At 53.7% G+C, this 19000-nt stretch overlaps 1 long non-coding RNA gene across 1 annotated transcript; it reads left to right on the top strand.

Moving 5' to 3' along the window:
* The first annotated feature begins 471 nt into the window (after window positions 1-471).
* Window positions 472-13425, top strand: LOC140629120 (uncharacterized). The gene is made up of 2 exons (XR_012026983.1): window positions 472-961; window positions 12123-13425. It is a non-coding gene; the product is annotated as an uncharacterized lncRNA (long non-coding RNA).
* The last annotated feature ends 5575 nt before the right edge of the window (window positions 13426-19000 follow it).

Below are 19000 nucleotides of genomic sequence, written 5' to 3'. Positions count from 1 at the left end.
CGCCCTCCAACCTCGCCATTCGTCTGAGCGCAGCGCAGCGTGCCAGCGGCGGCGGCAGGGGAGGGGGCTCCGCAAAAGGGCCAGAAGGGGACCCCCGGGAGGGGTGGGTGGCGCGCAGAGACGGACGCGGGGGGCCCCCCTGCAGCCTGCCGTGCGCCCCCCGGGGCGGCCTGGGGCGCAGGGGTCGCGCGCAGGAGCCCCGCAGCCGCAGCGCTCCACCCCCGCCTTGCGCTCGCCCCCGCGCCCCCCGCCGCCCGCGTTCGGCCGCGCGCTGCGCCCCGCGGGGCCGGGCTTCCACCTGTCACCGCGCGCCCGCCGCCTCGCCGCCGCCCAAGTTCGCGGGGACTTGTCGGGCGCGCCGCCTCCCGCTCCCCGCCCGCGCCCGCGTCCTCGCCCATGGCCGCCGCCCCCGCCCGCCCGCCGCCCGCGCCCCCCGCGCCGCCCGCCCAGCCCCGCGGCCGCCGGGCCCGGTGAGCCAGCAGCGCGGCCGAGCGCGGGCGCCCGTCCCCGGCACGGAGCACTGCGGATGCGGCGCGGGGCCGGCGCGGGGCTCCGGGCGCGCTCGGGGGTCGTGAGCGCCGCGCCCCGCGCCCCCGCGCGCCCCCCGCCCGCCCGCGCGCCCCGCCGGGGCCATGCAGTCGCTCATCTCGCCGGTGACCAAGGCGATCCTGGTGGCTCTGTTCATCTTCGCCATCCTGCTCATCCTCTACGTGATCCTCTGGTACATCTGCCGCGATGTGGACTGCGACCACGGCATCTGAGCCCCGCGGCGCCCGGGCCCCGCCGCGCTGAGGGCGCCCCGCCCCGAGGGCCGCCGCCGCGCCGGGCATGGGGGCCGCGCGCCCCCCGCCCCGGGCCCCGCCGCGCGCCCGCCGCCGCCTGCAGCTCCGCCACCACCGCCACCGCCACCTCCAGCGCCGCCGCCGGGCCGTGACCTTCAGGATCGGAGCGCCGAGAGCCGGTGAGTGCGCGCGGGCGGGGAGCCGCAACTTCGCCGGGGCGCCGAGCGCGCTGCGGGACCGGCCCCGGGTGGGCGCTGCGCCCCGACTCCCTCCCGGGCAGGCGCCGCCCGCGCCTGGGGTCCGAGGGCGCGCGGGCGCTCCAGCCGCGGGGCCACACCTGCGCCGCGCGCGCTGCCCGGTGCCGGGGCCTCGCCCGAGGGCGCGGGGACCCGGGCGCTCAGTTTCCCCCCCACCCCGGGCAGCCCTGCGCGGCGAGAGCTGCGATTGCAAACAACACTGCACAGATCGGTGGGGAGGTGGGTGCGCCCCACCGAGGAGGCCCCCCACGAGGGGGGTGCGCAGCTCAGGAAGGGGGCTTGCTTTGGAGTCCCCGCACCCCTGCCTACCTCCCCCCCCCCCACACACACACACACGACAGACACCAATGGGACCAACGCGAAGCTTCGCCCTCCACCAAGCGCGCCCGAGCAAGTTTGTGACTTAAATAAATAGCTTGTTAGCTAGAGAGAGAGAGAAAAAAGAAAAAAAAAAAATGCCTCCCTTGGAACGCGGGTGTGCACAGAGGACCTGCGAGGAAAAACAGCGCGTTTCAACCGGCTGCCGATGCATGCGTCTGCAGAGACTGGGGTGCCTTCCCGGGGAATCAGGGCGAGCAGGGGGTGTGGGTCCCCCTCTGCTGCACGGGCTGCCTGCACCTCACACGCCCCCCGGGGAGGGGGACCTTGCAAAGCCTGCCCTGTGCCACGCATTCCCCTCATGCTTTTTCCCCTCCACCACTTCCAGCCGCTTGAGGGTTAAGGAGAGCGGAAAAACGCAGAGACTCCTTGTCCCCGGGAACCTTGCGAAGCCCAAAGCGGGGACCAGACTGTCTGATGCGGCGTGTGTGGGGCGGGTAGGATTGGGGCTGGCGCCAGTGTGGTGGTGTTTCTCCTGTAGTTACCGCGGGTGTGCAGACGCTGAGTGATTTTGCAACACGGGAGGGCTTGTTTCCAGGATCCAGTGCGGGAGGACGCCGGGGAGGAGGAGGAGGAAGAGGCTGGAAGGCCCATTTCCAACATGAGGAAAGGGATTTGAGAAAGCGCAGAAAGGTTTGCAGAGCCCCCTGCACACACACCCCTAACGCTGCCACTGGTGCAAGTGCATTATTCGGGGATTCTGGGGAGCTGCCCAGATAGAGCTCCTCCGAGATACAGGGTGCATGTCTACAAGGCCCTGCCCCGAACCCAAAATCTCCCCAGGGACCCCACGCACACCACACACACACACACACACACACACCCCTCCAGCTCCACTCTCCAAACACCAACTCCGTCCCAAACAACGCCGTGGTAACGGTGCACAGCTATCTGTGAGAGCTTTGGGAGGCAGCCCCGTGCCCCAGGCACCAGGTGAGATTAGGCAGCAAGCGGAGCGTAGACGCTGGAGGACCACCTCCCAGAATGCGGGGGCCTTGGAATGGCTCCCGCAGAGGAGGAAAGGCCACCGGAGCTCCACGCGTCTGCATCCCACGCACAGCACGTGAATCGAGATCCAAAATTATACCCAACACACACACACACACATGCACACAGACACACACCCTGTGGGCTAGTCAGTCGGGGAAAGCAAGGCGACCAACACGACATGGCGTGGGTCTCGGGTGAGCCTCCCCGAGAGGAAATTGTGGTGTGTGTGTGTGTCTCCGTGTGTGTGTCTGTGTGTGTGTGGTGCAGGGGGAGCTGGGTCACTCCCAGGGCACGTCTCGGAGGGACGAGAAAACACAGTTACAATGAAAATAGTCAAAAATTATATAAGTGGCAGCCTCCAGGTCCACGCGGCGAATGATGCGACGCCTGCTGCACACGCAGGAGTTGACGCTCTGCTGACATCCGGTGACTCCCGAGGTCCGTGCACCCTGCCCCTCCCCGGGAGGGTTTTCCTCACACGCCATGTCCATCGCAACAGAGTCGTGTTGATTCGGTTTCCCGGAGAACGCGTCCCCGTCCACGAGGGGCTCCCCGGCCGCACAGGGGGCGCCGTGAACGACTATTGAGCAAAATGTCCCCACGTGAGAGTCATGAGGACATGTGCTGGCAGGGTCATCACTGCCTGAGAACACAGCACAATTCAAATGGCAGAGGCACACGTGGTACCGGAGGCTCCTGCTACAGGAACGGGAGTCCCCACCCTACACGGACCCCCGAGGAGCCCGGGATACACCAACCGGAGCCCTACAGGCCAAAGGGATCAGAATAATTCACATTCCACAGAGCCCCTCTGGGGTCTGCAAACGCCCTTTGCAGGGGGTGGCCCTCTGGGTCTATGTCACCGTCCTGGGAAGAGGCCACGGTGTTGCAAGCATCCCCGACTCCGCTCTGGAAACCAAGGCAGGTGGAGGTGGTTTCCTGGCCAAGGTCACACGGCTGGGAAGTGCAGGGTCATCCCCGGTCAATGACGGATTTGCACCCAGAGCTTCCGGGCCGGAGACGGGGCGCATTTCTTTCACACGTCAGCCCTCTGTCTGCTTCTGTGCAATTAGTGCCCGGTTCCCCGTCGCGTCCGTCAGGGCTCATTCGGATCCACCGGCCCCCCGGTGAGCCTCTAGATCGTGCTGACCCCGTGGGTTATCTCGAGCCTAAAAAACAAAAACACAAGGAAATTTCATTTGTTTCAAAAAACACTTCACATCCCTTAAAAATCCGTCTTGGGTCCTGTAACATAAAGCCCGAATCCACGCAGAAGGATGATCCGGGAAAAGCCTAAACAGCGTGTCAAGACAGAAATATCTACAATCTCTCACCTTCCTCATTTTCTAACGGGCAAGCAGACACACGGTGGCTTGCACCACTGCCAAAGAAATAAAATTATAACCAAAAAAAAAAAAAAAAACCCTAAAAAACAAAGCCCGGTTTCCCATAAATAACCACGATACCTCATATTTCAGAGCGAGGCCCTCGCGTACAGGACGTGAGGCGGAAAGGGTGTGCTTCCCACGGCGGCCTGCGGTCCTCGCGGCAACCGGGTACACTCATGATCCCGAGGACACGGAGCGGGAACGTGAGGCCACACCACGAGGTTATGTAACTTGCCCGGGATCGCCAGAAAATCGGCGATCGTCTCCAGGCCGCTGAGTGCACGCACGCACGCACGGCCGTGTGCAAGGGGTGTGTACCTGCGTGTGTAAACAAAATCTCACATCCGGGGCCTCTCCCCAAAGTTTTACATTGTGTTTCTGTTGTCAGCCACTGTTTCTCTGTTAAGTGGTTTTTTTAATGGGATACAAACAACCACTTACCATATATTTCTAAGTGTGCACACCCAGGCCTCAGTGGGGAAAAATAAACAACGTTGCACCGATTTCTTCATTAATATGGATAACCAGCATAGGAATGGGGGGGAAAAGATGGAATTCAGGAGGGTGGCCCCAATTTGGAAGCTGATTATTCACATTTAACAATAATATTTCTGTTTTAACTTTTTTTTACGGGTGACAAAATACTGTATATTTCTAAGTAGTGCACACGCAGGTTTTACTGGAAAAAATAGACAAGTTTGCACCAATTTCTTCATTAATATTGATGACCAGCATACAAATGGGGGGGGAAAAGAATGAATTCAATAGTGTGGCCACTTTTTTTAAGCTGCTTATTTGGGTTTAACAATAATATTTCTGTTTTAAGTTGTTTTTTTTTTTAATGGATGACACAATAACCACTCACTATATATTTCTAAGTAGTGCAGACGTAGGTTTCGGGGGGAAAAAATAAACAACTTTTCACCCATTTTTTAAAATAATATTGATAACCAACATACAATTGGGAGAAAAAAGAATGAATTCAGGAGTACAGCCAGGATTTGGGAGCTGCTTATTCGGGTTTAGCAATATTTCTCTATTAAGTTATTTTTTTTTATGGATGACAAAGTAACTACTTGGTATATATTTCCAAGAAGTGCACACTCAGGTCTCAGTGGGAAGAAATATACAACTTTGCACCCATTTCTTCATTAATATTGATAACCAGCATACGAATGGGGAGAAAAAGAATGAATTCAGGAGTGTGGCCACGTTTTGTAAGCTGCTTATTTGGGTTTAGCAAAAACATTTCTCTTTTAAGTTTTTTTTTTTTTTTTTGGTAGATGACAAAATACTGTACATTTCTAAGCAGTCCAGACATGGGTTTCAGTGGAAAAAAATAAACTTTTTACCCATTTCTTTGTTAATATTGATAACCAACGTACAAACGGGGGGAAAAAGAATGAATTCAGGAGTGCGGCCAGGATTTGGAAGCTGCTTATTCGGGTTTAGCAATAATATATATCTTTTAAGTTTTTTTAATGGGTGACAAAACAACTACTTACTACATATTTGTCAGTAGTTCCCCACCAGGTCTCAGCGGCAAAAAATATACAGGTTTTCACCCGTTTCTTCATTAATATTGATAACCAGCCTACGAATGGGGAAAAATAAGAATGAATTCAGGAGCGCAGCCAGGATCTGGAAGCTGCTCATTTGGGTTCAGCAATAATATTTGTCTTTTAAATTTTTTTATAGATGACAAAATAACTGCTTACTATATTTCTAAGTAGTGCACGTCCAGGTCTCAGTGGGAAGAAACACACAACTTTGCATCCATTTCTCCATTAATATTGATCCAGGATGGGGTTATTGTGCAGTTGCTAAACCCGAATCTCATTGCTAAAACTGATAACAAATAGGAAAAAAAAAAAAAAGCCAATGAATTCAAGAGTGTAGCCACATTTGGGAACCTGGCGGTCATGGTCCTGGTGCCAGGGGAAAAAAAAATTGTTTTAGAGCAATGTTGTCTTAATGCTTTATGTTTTTGAACCTGAGAATGGGTTTATGAGCGCTGAGTGGATGGACTTTGGATCCTGTGTCGTTGACGGACGGTTCCCGGGACACCTGTCGTGTGGCTCCTGCGGCCTTGCTGCCCTGGAGGGTCTGCAACGGGGCAAAGAGGGGCGTCCTGCGATCCGCCACTTCTTGGGAAGGATCATTAATAGGAAGGAAGAGATTCCATGCGCTTGTGGAGATCAGAGGAAGGGAAGCAGGACACCGGGAATGCAGGAGAGGGCGTGCGTGACGCCAGCAGAGCGGCTGGCTGTCCTTCGGCGGAGAGAACGTCCTCAGTGTTACCATTCAAAGGTCGGGCCCAGGCTGCCCCACACGTGGCCAGGCGGTGCTCGCTTGTGGGGCCGTTGGCTGGGGCGTCACCCGGGGCAGGGGGCGCTCGGGGGCGAACAAGAGAGCGTGCATCCCAGCTCTTAGTCCCCGAAGCCCGCGGCCCACGCATCCCGGGTGCACGTCCCCGAGACACAGGACTCCTTGGCAGAAGCAAACGTTTTAGCATTCAACAGAAGTGACGTTGGGCGATTAAGAACACCCAGGACGTCTGATCTTTGCTTCCAAACCTCTTTTGAGTTAAAAAGAGGAGAAATAAAAAGGAATGCCACTCGGTCGGGGGAGGTGGACAGCTCTCACTCGTGTCTTCTCGCGCCTAGCGCTGCGGCCCAGATGCTCACGTTTCGGGGGCTGGGTTGCAGGTGCCTCTTAGAAAGTGGGGGGCGGGAGGGTGATGGCCAGCACGAAGGTGCGGGCCGAGGGGGGCAGCCAGCCCAGATGGGTCGTGTGGGTCACGCGGAGCTGCAAGGGGAACGTGCGACAGCGCGTGGACGTGTACGTGAACGTGGAAGGGTGCCGTCGGGCACGGGAGGCGGGAGGTGCCAGGGAGCCCGCGGCTGCCCATCTTGCCCATCCCCGAGGCCCCGGCGGCAGGAGCGGGAATGCGTCAAGGCTTGCAACGAGCAAAACCATCCCGTGCAACGAGACACACGCCTGGAGGGGACTTGCAGACAGGGGGTCCGTCCGTCCCCACGGGGACTCGCCGGCGCCCGTGCTCCCCGTCTCTGCCACGTGCGGTGGCATCTTTCAAGCCACGCCAGCCCTGCTGAGGCCCCCACACGCACGCGGTGCCTTCCGGGCGGACGCCAGGAGCTTTGGAAAAACCTCAGCCTCGTTGGTCGGAGCCAAGTCCGGGAGGGGAAGGAGTTTGCGAGCCAATTTAATAAATGTGGCTTTTAAGCTCAAAATAGTGTGAGCGTAAGGGGAGGGCTGGGCAGGGCGGGGAGGCCGTTCCAAAAGGCTTCCAAAAATACCGGGCTGCTTTGAATCTGCGGGCGGCCCCGAAGGGAAAGGTCAGCCACACTTGTGCGCAGGCCGGTTGTTCCCTACATTCTCTCCATTCACACTTTCCCTCTGAGTGGGGGCTGGGAGCGAGCGCCGCGGCGGGCTGGGCGCCTCCCGTGGCCCTGACTGTTGGCCGCGACTCTCACGCGAGCCCTGGGGTGAGCCGTCAGCTGGTTGTCCCCGCGCGGGTAGGAGCGCCGCGGTGGGAGCTGTGACCGTGGAGACCCGAGGGCCTGCGGCCAGGGCCCCCCCTGTGTGTCACCCACCCTCGGGCCAGACTCAACCTGGCGTTCCGTGCACCTTTGCCCCCGTGGGACCCAATGCGTGGCGATGGGCCTGAGCCCGGAGGCGATCGTGGAGCATCACTCCCAGAAGACGTGCACCGCCGCCGCCCTGAGTGCCGCTGCCCCACGGAGCGAGTCTCAACAGGATGACCGTGTCGGGACGCTCAGCCGCCCTTGACGGTGAAGCAGAAAAATTCGGAGACAACAAGCACGACAGGAAAAATCAAGTGCGTCGTAGCGTGGGGAAGATGGGGGGGCACACAGGTGGACGTGTGGCACTGAATCCTTCCCAATGCGGTGCTTAGAAAGGCGGTGTGAGTGTAGACTTTTGCTGCGGGGAACAGGGTGGTAACAAACTGACACAGAGTGGCCACTAACTGGCGCCGAGTAGTAACAAACCGGCACAAAGTGGTAACAAATTGGCACACAAGCTTCCGTCTGAGAACTCGGAGACACGCCCTGAGCACGCTGGGGGATTTGTGTTTGCTCGTGTGCGGTTCATCTGCGAGAAATTCCGTGTGGGCCCACACAGCTGCACGCAGGTGGGCTGAGCAAAACACACACGTGCGCATGCACCTCTCTCATTGTGATTTCTGTCCACCCGGGACCGGCTGCCCTTCCCGGGTGCAGGTACGAGCTGCACACCCTCGGGATTTGTCCAAGCCCACGAACAGACGTGTCCGGGTACGCGGCCACGTGCATTCTAGTGCGTGCCCGTCTCTTGACGCACCGAGTACTGGCAAATCCGCGCTCATCCTTTGCTGAGATTCCTATTTCTTCCCCCGCCCCCCACCATGCATCGGTGACACATTTCTCCGGTATCATGACCCTAATGCCATGTCCCTGTAAACGATTTGGTCATTATTGCGGATTTGCGTGGCACCGTGATTCCAAGAAACACACACATCGCCTTCTTGCAGAACCGACCGACCCTACACACTTTCCTTTGTGTTGATTTATTTTGTTTTAATTTTCTGCTTCTTTTTTTTTTTTTTTTCTTTTCTTTAGGCAGAGCCCCGGATCCTAATGCTCTGGAGAAGCTCACATGTCACTGTGCAAAACAGGAATTAGCGGTTTGAGGTTTTCCTCTGTCCGGGGGTTCTTTCTCTTTTTGTCATATCGTTGCGTTTCTAGGGTGCAGAGCCATGAGGAGGGGCTGTCTTATACCAAAGGAATTATATTTAGGAAATAATTATTCTTCTCCTGGAATAAAAAAGTCCCCTAGGCCGCGTCTCCAGCACTCGGGGTTTTATTTAGTCCAGCGTGCTATAAAGAGAAGCTGCTTCCTCTCCGAGCCGGGTGACCTGTTTTGAAGCCTACATTTCCCCACTCCTGGCGGCATCCCCAGTGGAGGGAACTTCAGCCAACCGCGTCTCTGTCTCCGAACAAAGCAAAAACGAGGGAGGTCCAGATACTAACCTAGAAATCATCTGGGGTGCCCCGTTTAGTCATTAGTTGCGTTCCGGAGTGATGGCTTGTCTGTCGATCCCAGGTGGCGGGCTCACCGGGTAAGGCGGGGCGGGGCCGGCCTTTGACCAAAGCTTCATTTTGCGCGGGATCACCCGTCATTGTCACCCAGGGGCAGTGTGTGTGCGTGTGTGTGCATGTGTGTGCGCGTGTCTTGAACCCTGTTGTTCGCGTGTTTGGACAAAGACAAAACAAAACTCGTGTGCACGTCAGAGGGATGGCAGCACGTGAACCGCGCTTATCTCCTTGGTCCGACGGTTATCTGAGGCCTCTGGGTCCCTATGCAATACTGCACTGAGATAATTTATCAAGAAATCAACGAAACACCCAGTTTGGAGGAAACGGTAGAACTGGGAATTGGGCAGTGGGGCCCCTGCTCCAGTGTTTAGCTCAGTGGAAACCGTGTCTCGTCGCTGCTGCGGTCCGTGGCTTCCAGACTGGAATCGGCACACCCGGGGCGGGGGGGGGGGGGGCGGGTGGTGAGGGGGCTGAGAGGAGCCCCCTGCCCGTATGCAACTCAGATGTTCTCAGGAGGAGGATCTTGCCCCAATTTGAGAGGCTGCCCCGATTCTGAGAGGTGCCGTTGAGACAAGGAGGTAACGGGAATAAAGTCAAGGTGCGGGCAGCCGGGTCCCTTACGGAAGTTCTGGAAGAGGATCCGTGCTTGCCCCTTGCTGCCGTCATTTCAGGATGGCGCAACCATCCCAGGGCCTTCTTCTGGGGACAGCTGGGAGGGGACCAGCTATTCACAGGGCTTCCTTGAGGGTCAGAGGAGAGGAATCCAACCAAGAACAGGACGGGTGAGAACTCTAGACCTGCTCTGGCTGATACTGTAGCCCGCAGCCGCAGCGGCTACCAAGCACTTGGAGGTGGCTACACCCACCGAGCGCCCCGGGGTTTTAAATTGTGCTGAATTTTAATTGATTCCAGTGCCACTCCTCACGTGGCTTGTGGTCACCACCGAGGCCCCTCTCCTGGTCATGTAGACACCGTCTCCTCCTCGTGTCCTCACGTGGTCGTCCCTCTGTGCATCTCCATGTCCTCATCCCCTCTTCTTATAAGGACCCCAGTCCTATCAGATTAGGATCTATCCCCAGTGGCCTCATTTTGCCTTAATCCCCTCTTTAAAGCCCCCTATATCCCAACAGAGTCCCATTCTGAGGTCCTGGGGGTGAGGGCTTCAATACGTGACTTTTTGAGGGGGACACAATTCAGCCTATAGCAGTCACTTAAAACCTTTGCTGACCTCCTTCCCTGGTCCAGGAGCCGCAATATCTGCCAGATGTGGCTCATATTCCCTGAGTGTAAATTCCCGGTTGGGGAGACGGCAAGGTTATTTGATAATAGCGGTACATTTTGATCCACGCTGGAACAGAAGTCTGGGCAGGCTGCCATGAAACACCTGGTAGACAGACCGCTCAGTCTCTGTGCTACAGAAACATGGAGTTGGAACCCAAGTAGGGCCGGGGCGGGAAGTGGCGGCGAGGTTTCTCAGAGGACATGACCCCCGGTGGAGCCCTGAAGGGCAAAAAGCGGTCCTCCAGAGGGCCTTCCAGGTCGAGAGAGAGCGTGCACACGCACGCAGAGACACGCATGCTGTGCCCGGGTTGGGAGGCGCTGCAGTAGTTTCTGCTCCACACGTCGTGGTCCGGAAGCCAGTGAGACCTCATCGTCATGCCCCACTTGGGAGCCCCCAGGCCCTGGGTCCGGCTTGGTCCTACAGGTTCAGAACATCCTATCTGGGAAAAACTTTGCGCCACTTTCTGTCCAAAGTGGAGGGGCTCGGGGTCAATGGGCATGAGAGGCACGGGGGTGGGCAGCTGCCTGTCTGGCCAAGTGACCTCAGAGAACATTATCAACCACCTCTACATGTGGTTGTTCTCTACATGTGATATTCCTGGCTGGGGGACGGGCCCATACAACGTGAGTGGGTTTACACATGACCAGAGGATCTGCTTCTTTGATGGATGGTTGCTTTTTGGGGTGGGAACCCCAAAAAAGAGATTAGCAGGGACTGGGAGTGCCCCACTAGGCTACACGGAATGTCTCCTAAGGCTTGAGATGGCCCAGATGGCCAGATCTTGGTTCCACTTGGTCCAACCATATGCAGAATAGAAACAATCCAAGAACGGAAAATTCTATTTATGAAGGCGCATGTCAAGCCCCCTCCTGCCTTTTTTGTGAAGGTAAATCCCAGACTTCTATTTGGGTGTCACTACTTCTAACCTAGTGCCCTTGACCTGCCCCGGGACCCATCCAGGACGCCATATTTCATTAGTTGTCATGTCTCCTTAGGTTCCTCTCGGCTGTGATGCTTCTTCGACAATTTCTTGAGGAATTCCTCATATTCCTTGTTCTTTTTTTTATTTTTTTTATTTTTTTTTCATATTCTTTGTTCTTGATGACCTTCACAGCTTTGAGCAGGACTGGTCAGGCTTCTTCTTTTTTTTTTTTTTTTTTTTTTAAGGATGTCTTCTATGGGGATTTGTCTGAGGTTTTGGCCATGAGCAGACTGGGGTGATTGGTTTCTGAGGGGAGGACCACAGAAATGAAATGCCATTCTGGGCACATTTTATCAAAGGTACCTACTGTCAGCATGACTTACCGCTGTGGGTATTGATCGTCATCATCTGGCTGAGGTTCTATTGGTCCAATTTCTCCTCCTCTTCCCATACCTTTTGGAAGGAAGTCACTGTGTACAGCCCACACTTAAGGATTAGGAGTTTACCTTCTTGAGGGTGGAGGCCCTACGTCAGTTATTTGGAATTCTTCCGCGCGGGACATTTGTCTCTTCTCCCTCATTTGTTGGTATGATGCAATCATGCAGGTGCATCGGTATGGGCTCCTGTGGATATTTATTTTACCTGTTGGGTGACAACCCAATGGCATTTCATTTTTATTCTCAAAGTGTCGCAGTGTTGGCCATTGGGCATCTCTTTCGGGGTGGCTTCTGCGTCCCTTTGACATGTCCCCAAACATTTTGGGTTTTGAGCGTCTCCTCGCTTTCTAGGACTACAAGATGCTCCAGGCACATCCTTCGTCTTTCAAGTGTGAGTCCTGGAGCTAGCCAGTTCTCCAGGGAGCCCCGGTTTCTTTGATTTGAGCTTGCATTAGGAACCAAGATGTGGACACTGGGTGAAGTGGCTTCTCAGTAGCCGTGAAGACTGCTCACCTGTTTTTCCTCTTACACATTTGTTTTCTTTCTTTCTCTTTCTGCCTGTTTAGGGCCCCTGAAGGGACGGAGAGCTCCGGTGGCTGTGGAGCCTTTGTTCACCTGTTCTCCAGGTACAAGTCAAGAGGTTATGAGAACATCTCCATCGTGGGCCACCGGCAGGCCAGGACTCCAATGTAGAGGGGTGGATCCCTGGAGGTCACTGCTCAGCCCTTTTCTGGAGACTGCCAACCAGCATGCCATCCCAGCTGCGTTGTGGGGGTGAAGGGTGGGGTGACCACCAGTGAGGGTGAAGGCCACCCCCCTGTCACTCATCTTGCCAAGCCATTACCAGGCGGTCAGGACTCATGGGCAGTGTCTCCTCCGGGGCCATGCTGGCATCTGTAACCTCCACACACCCCAGTGGTCCCATCCAGCCATCCCTGCCCGCCCGCCTGGCCCACTCTGTTGTGAAGTTCTCATCAGCCTTCCCCTTGTGCATAGTCGTAACTCACAGGGGCTCCAACGCCCGTAGGGCAGCCCATCGGAAGTGTCTCCTCTTATTCCCGGCTAGAGACGTCCAGAGGACAATCAGCTTCAGATCATACCATCGGTAAGGTAGGTGCAACTGGGGCCTGACACACTTCATCTCAGAAGCAATCCATGCTGTAAAAAAAAAAAAAAAAAAAAAAAGTACATGAACCGCCCCCAGTGCTTTCTGGCCTCCTCCTGTGTGCAGAGCAAATGCTCAAAGGAAGAGACACAAGGAACTCCCCATCCCCCTTGTTGCCAAGATATCCCAGATATCTTTGTCAGTCTGTTGCAAGGAGAAGGAACCGCGCTCTGGAAGAAACCGAATGACCCCGTAAGACACAGACTGGAGATTTTGCACATGGAAGAAGAAGAGAGTTGTGGAAAATTCTAGAAACACGCCTAGCGTTAGTTACATTTGGACTCTCTACAATGCATCAGGCACTTTCTAAATGGCATCATGTGGCAAACGTTGCATTGCCCTCCGTCTGGCAGCCACGAAGGACTTTGAGGTCGTTTTCCTCTGCTTGGTTGAAAACCCGAGGGAAACCAGATGACAATTCAGGTGGGCCCTGCCACGCGGGGCGTGTACGCGTCTCCATGAATGTACTCGGCGGTGTGCAACCCGGCAACGCCCACCCCACCCCCCATCCTGTCCGTATGCACCCTGGTGAGCATTTTATACACTCTCCTCTAACGCTACCATCGTTCTGTCTCGCAGGTGTGATGTATGGCGCCTCCGTGTCGTCCTGTCATAGCTTCCGCCTCCCCACGCGGAGGGAGGCCACAAAGACAAAGCTGAGACATTATGGCTATTCCAGAAAATAAAATATTTTTGAAACCGCACGGCGTAGGTACAGATCTTTGTGTCATTGTGGTAACACAAGTGTGGCAACCGTGCCCGCCAGCACGGTAGCGCTTGGGACACGCAGAGAGAGGGTTCAGTGTCCCTGCAGACGGGCCAGGGCAGGAAGGCGTTGATCACATGAGGCTGGCATCGTCTAGTCTCTGCGTGCTTTGCAGAATGAGACACCTCCCGAGTGCTTCTGATAGGTGTGAAAGGGTGTTGTTTCTATTAAAACAACCAGGATGAAAAAGCAACGGCAGACACTTGGTTTTGAATTTAACACCAGAGCTCTTCTGAGGTCATCTTCCTAAATGAGGTCAGGTTTCCCCCGTATCTCAGGAGGGTTCAGGAAGCCCCTCACCTCTGGGCCTACAGAACCGCGCAGGCCCACTGCCCTCAGTTTTCACGGGGCGAGTGCCTGATTTCTGAGCTGCCCCTCTAGGGGACACATCCCCCCCATTAGACGCAAAGCAGGCCCTCAACGCGACCCAGAACAGGACGGAAACACATAACAAGTGCAATTATAATTGGGTGAGGAAAAAAAAAAAACTAACGCTTCTGCTTAGAATGCATTCATTTTACTTTTAATCCAGAGAAGGAAAATATGGGAAAAGCTGGGCTAAGAGCTACTTTCTGTATCTACACCCATTCCCAACACAAGGATCCAGTGCTGGGAGGGGCTGGGTGGGGGCATCATGTTCCCTTTGGAAAGGGGGCTTCCTTGATGTGGAGCATGGCTCATGGAAGGCAGCAGGTGACGTGGTCATGAAGTGGCTGCCTCAGTGGTCACCTGGGGGATTTGTCAGGGGCTGAGCCTGGGGGATTTGTCAGGGGCTGAGCGCCCAGGCGCGGGGAGGAAAGGAGTCCTGACGTAGCCAGCCCGGCCCCCATGTTTTGGGATGTGCCCTACAAGACCCCCCGGGAGGCCTAAACGTGGAGAATCCTGAGTGGTGCCAGACATGTCATGACCCTAATGAGTTTCCCCTAATGTCACCGGGTGTGGGAGAAGGTGGGAAGACCCCCTGGGTTGGGGAGTCCTAGCTAAGAGCATGGTCTAGACTCAGGCTTCACCAGCTTGCAGTCAGATTTGAGCATCTCATCACTGGGACCCGATTAGAAAAGTGAAGATGGGGGTGGGTGGGGGATGGGGCAACCGGGCGATGGGCATGAAGGAAGGCACGGGATGCAATGAGACTGGGTTCTATGCAACTGATGAATCACTGACCTCTACTTCTGAAACTAATAATACACTATTAACTAAAGGAATCTAAATATAGAAAAATTTAAATAGATCAAACATTTATTTATTTATTTTTTAGACCAAAATTTTAAAAAGCCCACCAAGATACAATAACAGGAAGCCTACTGTATGTGGCCAGCGTGATAAGCATCTTCATGCACGTAGAATGTCGTTAACGACTACGGTGTACATTCTCCACGTGGGCCAGCGACTGTTATTTTGAACGTTTTCACTTCACCAAGGAACAAAGTTAGGACAAAAAAAAAAAAAAAAGATGTTTGTGACCTTACATGAGAGAAGCTTGTTGAATTAAGAGGGCAGGGTTATCTCATTAAGTCACAGGGCGTACGTTTATCCAGGCACGCTGGCTAAGAAGATAAGAATTTACAGTCCTCTCTGAAAACCTTATGTTAGAAAAAGACAAAGGATCGTAGACCTTGTCTAAAAATCTGAGCGGCAAAGGGACGTTTCTCGTTCTAAACGGAAACGGCCCCATCAGAGGCTGCAGTTGTGTTTGCCGTGGCAGCGGTGACAGGATGGGAAGACGGTTGTCTCCGAGATTCGCATGGAAACTCTTGGCTACAATAAATTCAGGACGCGCGCCAAAAGTTGTAGAAATGATGAAGCAAAAAAAAAAAAAAAAAAAAAAAAAGAAGGTGATTATTGGTAAGTGTCTGGTGCTGGTCATATTGGTAGTTGCGAGAAAAATGTTTTCAGATCCAAAGCATCAGTACGTTTTGCAAAAGCTTAGCGTTCTGGGAGAACCCAGGAGAAGTCCCGCCCACACGTGCCTGCCTTCCTTTCCAAATGGAGACATGGAAGGATCCGTTCTCAGGACTCGATTCTAGGAGTCAGGGAGGCCATTAATCTGGCAGAAGCGTTGCCACTTAGCGCACGCGCTGTCCTAACACGTAGATGCATAAAAATATATCATCACTACGGTGTCCTAGCCGGCGCTGCCTCATTCACTCCCTCTGGCCCCTGCGAGGACGGAGGGGTGCTCTTGGTCCTTTACAGACTGGGGGAGCTGACGAACGGAAGTTGCTTGGTCCCGGGGAAGCGCAAGCCGGGAGCAGGCATGATGCGAACTCCTGTGTGTCGCACTTGCAGGCCCCATGTGTTAACCCCCTACGACATTCTCGCTGGCTCTTTAGTTGATTTTGTGCGCCAGTGTGAGTGGGCACAGCCCACTGTTCTCGGGTTTTGCACACGGTTATCCGTCTTCCCCGTTTTGACTGACATACCACACTCCCTCCGTTGTGGGATCTTGTCCTGAGCTCTCACTACGCCGTGGGGACCCAGACTTCCTCACAAAGCCTTCAGGACAGTCCCGTGAGATAGGCACTGTGGATGTCTCTGCTTTAAGCATGTGACAGCGGAGGCACAGAGTGGTTGACTTGCATGCCCACGATAACACAGCTCATCCGTGGGGCCCCTGCCACAGCATACCTACGCATAGCCTCAGCAGACAGCCTGAAGGATGGAAGGGGATGGGCGGCAAGCCACGAAGTTGAGAATCTTTCACCTTTCCATCACCCACCCATCTACTCACCCAGCTGTGGATCCATTCAATTTATCCAGCCATCTTTCTATCCATCACTCATTTATTCTCCATCCACCCACCAGTCCATTTATCATCCATCCGCCCATGTATCCATCCATCCATCCATCCATCTTTCTATACATCACTCTATCCTTCCATCCACCCACCATCCACTCCTCCGTCCATTTATCCACCCATTTTCCATTCATCATCCATCCATCCATTCATCCATCTACCCACCAATCCATCCACCCACCAATCCATCCATCCATCCATCTACCCATCAGTCCACTTACCCATTTATCCATCCATCCATCCATCCATCCATCCATCCACCCATTTTTCCATTCATTGTCTATCCATCCATTCATCCATCTGCGCATCAATCCCATCTACCCACCAATCCATCCATCCACCCATCACTCCACTTACCCATTTATCCATCCATCCACTCATTTTTCCATTCATCATCCATCCATGCATTCATCCAACTACCCACCAATCCATCCACCCACCAATCCATCCATCCATCTACCCATCAGTCCACTTATCCATTTATCCATCCATCCACCAATTTTTCCATTCATCGTCCATCCATCCATTCATTCATCTACCCACCAATCCATCCACCCATCAATCCATCCATTTATCTGCCCATCCATCCATTTTTCTATCCATCATCAACCTGTGCTTCCTTCCATTCATCCACCTACCCACCAGTCCACTTACCCATCTATCCACCCTTTTATCTGTCCACATACCCACCCACCCCATCCATCCATGCACCCACCTATCCATCCTTTACTTTCTGAAATCAAACATTAATACCTATGTAATATCCAAACCTACTTCAACCCTTGCCATAGCCTAGGGAATCGATACTCATTAAATAATAAATGCACCCATCAATGAATGAATTGGCCTAATCTAGATCATTCTGCAGACTATTTATATGTGTATTCTTATTTTCACCAAGGAATAGACCCAGAGGAAGAGAATAACTTGGTTAGAAGAGACTTGTGTTCCCAGTTACACTGAGGGGAATCATACCCCTGGAGAGAAAGACAAGCTCGTGATGCAAAGAAATCACAAAACATCAGAAAGGGAGACAGAACATGAGAGACTCCTAACTCTGGGAAATGAACTAGGGGTGGTGGAAGGGGAGGTGGGCAGGGGGTGGGGGTGAATGGGTGACGGGCACTGAGGGGGGCACTTGACGGGATGAGCACTAGGTGTTATTCTATATGTTGGCAAATTGAACACCAATAAAAAATAAATTTATTAAAATAAAAAAAAAGAAATCACAAAACATATTCCGCACAGTATGTGTTGATCCCTTTACAGTTCTCTCTGCTTAGCTATGTGTTCCAGAGACAATTAGATTCCAAAGAGTTCCCATGACTTTATACACAAGAGATTACATTCTGGCCACGTGTAATTGGTTCAAAAGTTATGGTTCACAAATAACACTAAAGAGAAGGATTATATTCCCCTGATGGTTCAGGAAATTGGAAACGGCAGGTTGCAATACTGAATGTTATTCACTGTGTCGTCAGTGAGTAACATTCTCGGCCCGACAACTGAGCACGTCCTACTCTAGAAATCCGGAGAGCACAGGAGTCCTGTTTGTGGCTCCCATGTGGACAAACAACTTAACGGGTCTGAGATATTTTATATTCGAAACGTCGCTCATTTCACGATGCCTGGAAGGTCTCATGCCTTTTCTTTCTTATTTATCTTTATATTATCCACCTTACTGCACCTTTGACCAGGGTTTGCTGTATCAGTGAAAACAACCAATTATCCTGGATTAAATTAATTATTCCACACCACTGAGGTGGGCAGATGCAAGAAACACGGTGAAAGGTGGCCCTATTAGCGTGTAGACGCTGGAGAATTCCAGTATCCCCTACTAGTGTTGGCAAGCAACCAATCCAGACTTTTTCTTTTTAAAGCCGAGTCCTGAGCCCTCTGGGCAGATGCACTTTGCTCTGCGTAGAATCCGGCTCTGGATATCTTCCACAGAACTCCGCAGGGAGCACCCCACGCAGACTCTGCCTCTTTCAACAGCGAGTTCTAAAAACCGTCAGCTTCGTGAGACTCGTTTTTAAAATTTAATGAAAAATGTAAAATTCCCTTTGTATCTTCGTTCGCTGTTTACATAGCACGTTACTTAGCACCGATTTGTTTTTCCTTAAAGTTCCTTTTCCCTCCACGATTTACTAACGCCCGTTTTGTAACTGGTTTTCCCTGGTTTGATCTACGTCGGGGACACGCTACACACAATCACATGTAAGAAGGCGGGAAGATTGCTCAGGTGCATGATGTTGGTGGTTTCTGGGAATAGTAATGCATTTGAGCGACCCATCTGGGGTGCTCCCCCTGTCTTCTCTGTGATGCATCGCCCGGCCTTGTGCATTTCGCACTGCGGGTCAGTCAAGTGGCTTTCCCACATTCCATCCCCACCTCCCGGGTTAGGCGGGCCGGCCCGGCTTGTTTTCTGCAATGAGTTCCCACAAATAACCACCTCTATTGTGTAAAAGCTTTGCTCCAGGGAACGGGTCAAGAACGCATCAGACTTCTCTGCCCCTGAATTCCCAGTGAACTCGGAAATAGCTGGCCCTCCTGGCTGAAGGCGGAGATGCGAAGAAGCGACGTTCCAACGAGCAATGGTTCCATTGACGACTGGTGAGTTTAGGCGAAGAAACGGGACAGTCCTCCAAAGACCCAGGCTGAAAGGCAAATGAGCACCATGCAGTTTTGGGCAAGATGGTTCATCACAAAGTAATCT

Source organism: Canis lupus, chromosome Y, assembly GCF_048164855.1.
Source record: "Canis lupus baileyi chromosome Y, mCanLup2.hap1, whole genome shotgun sequence".
Taxonomy (NCBI): domain Eukaryota; kingdom Metazoa; phylum Chordata; class Mammalia; order Carnivora; family Canidae; genus Canis; species Canis lupus.
The sequence above is the reverse complement of the archived record's forward strand: the minus strand, read 5'-3'. Positions and strand labels throughout refer to the sequence as shown.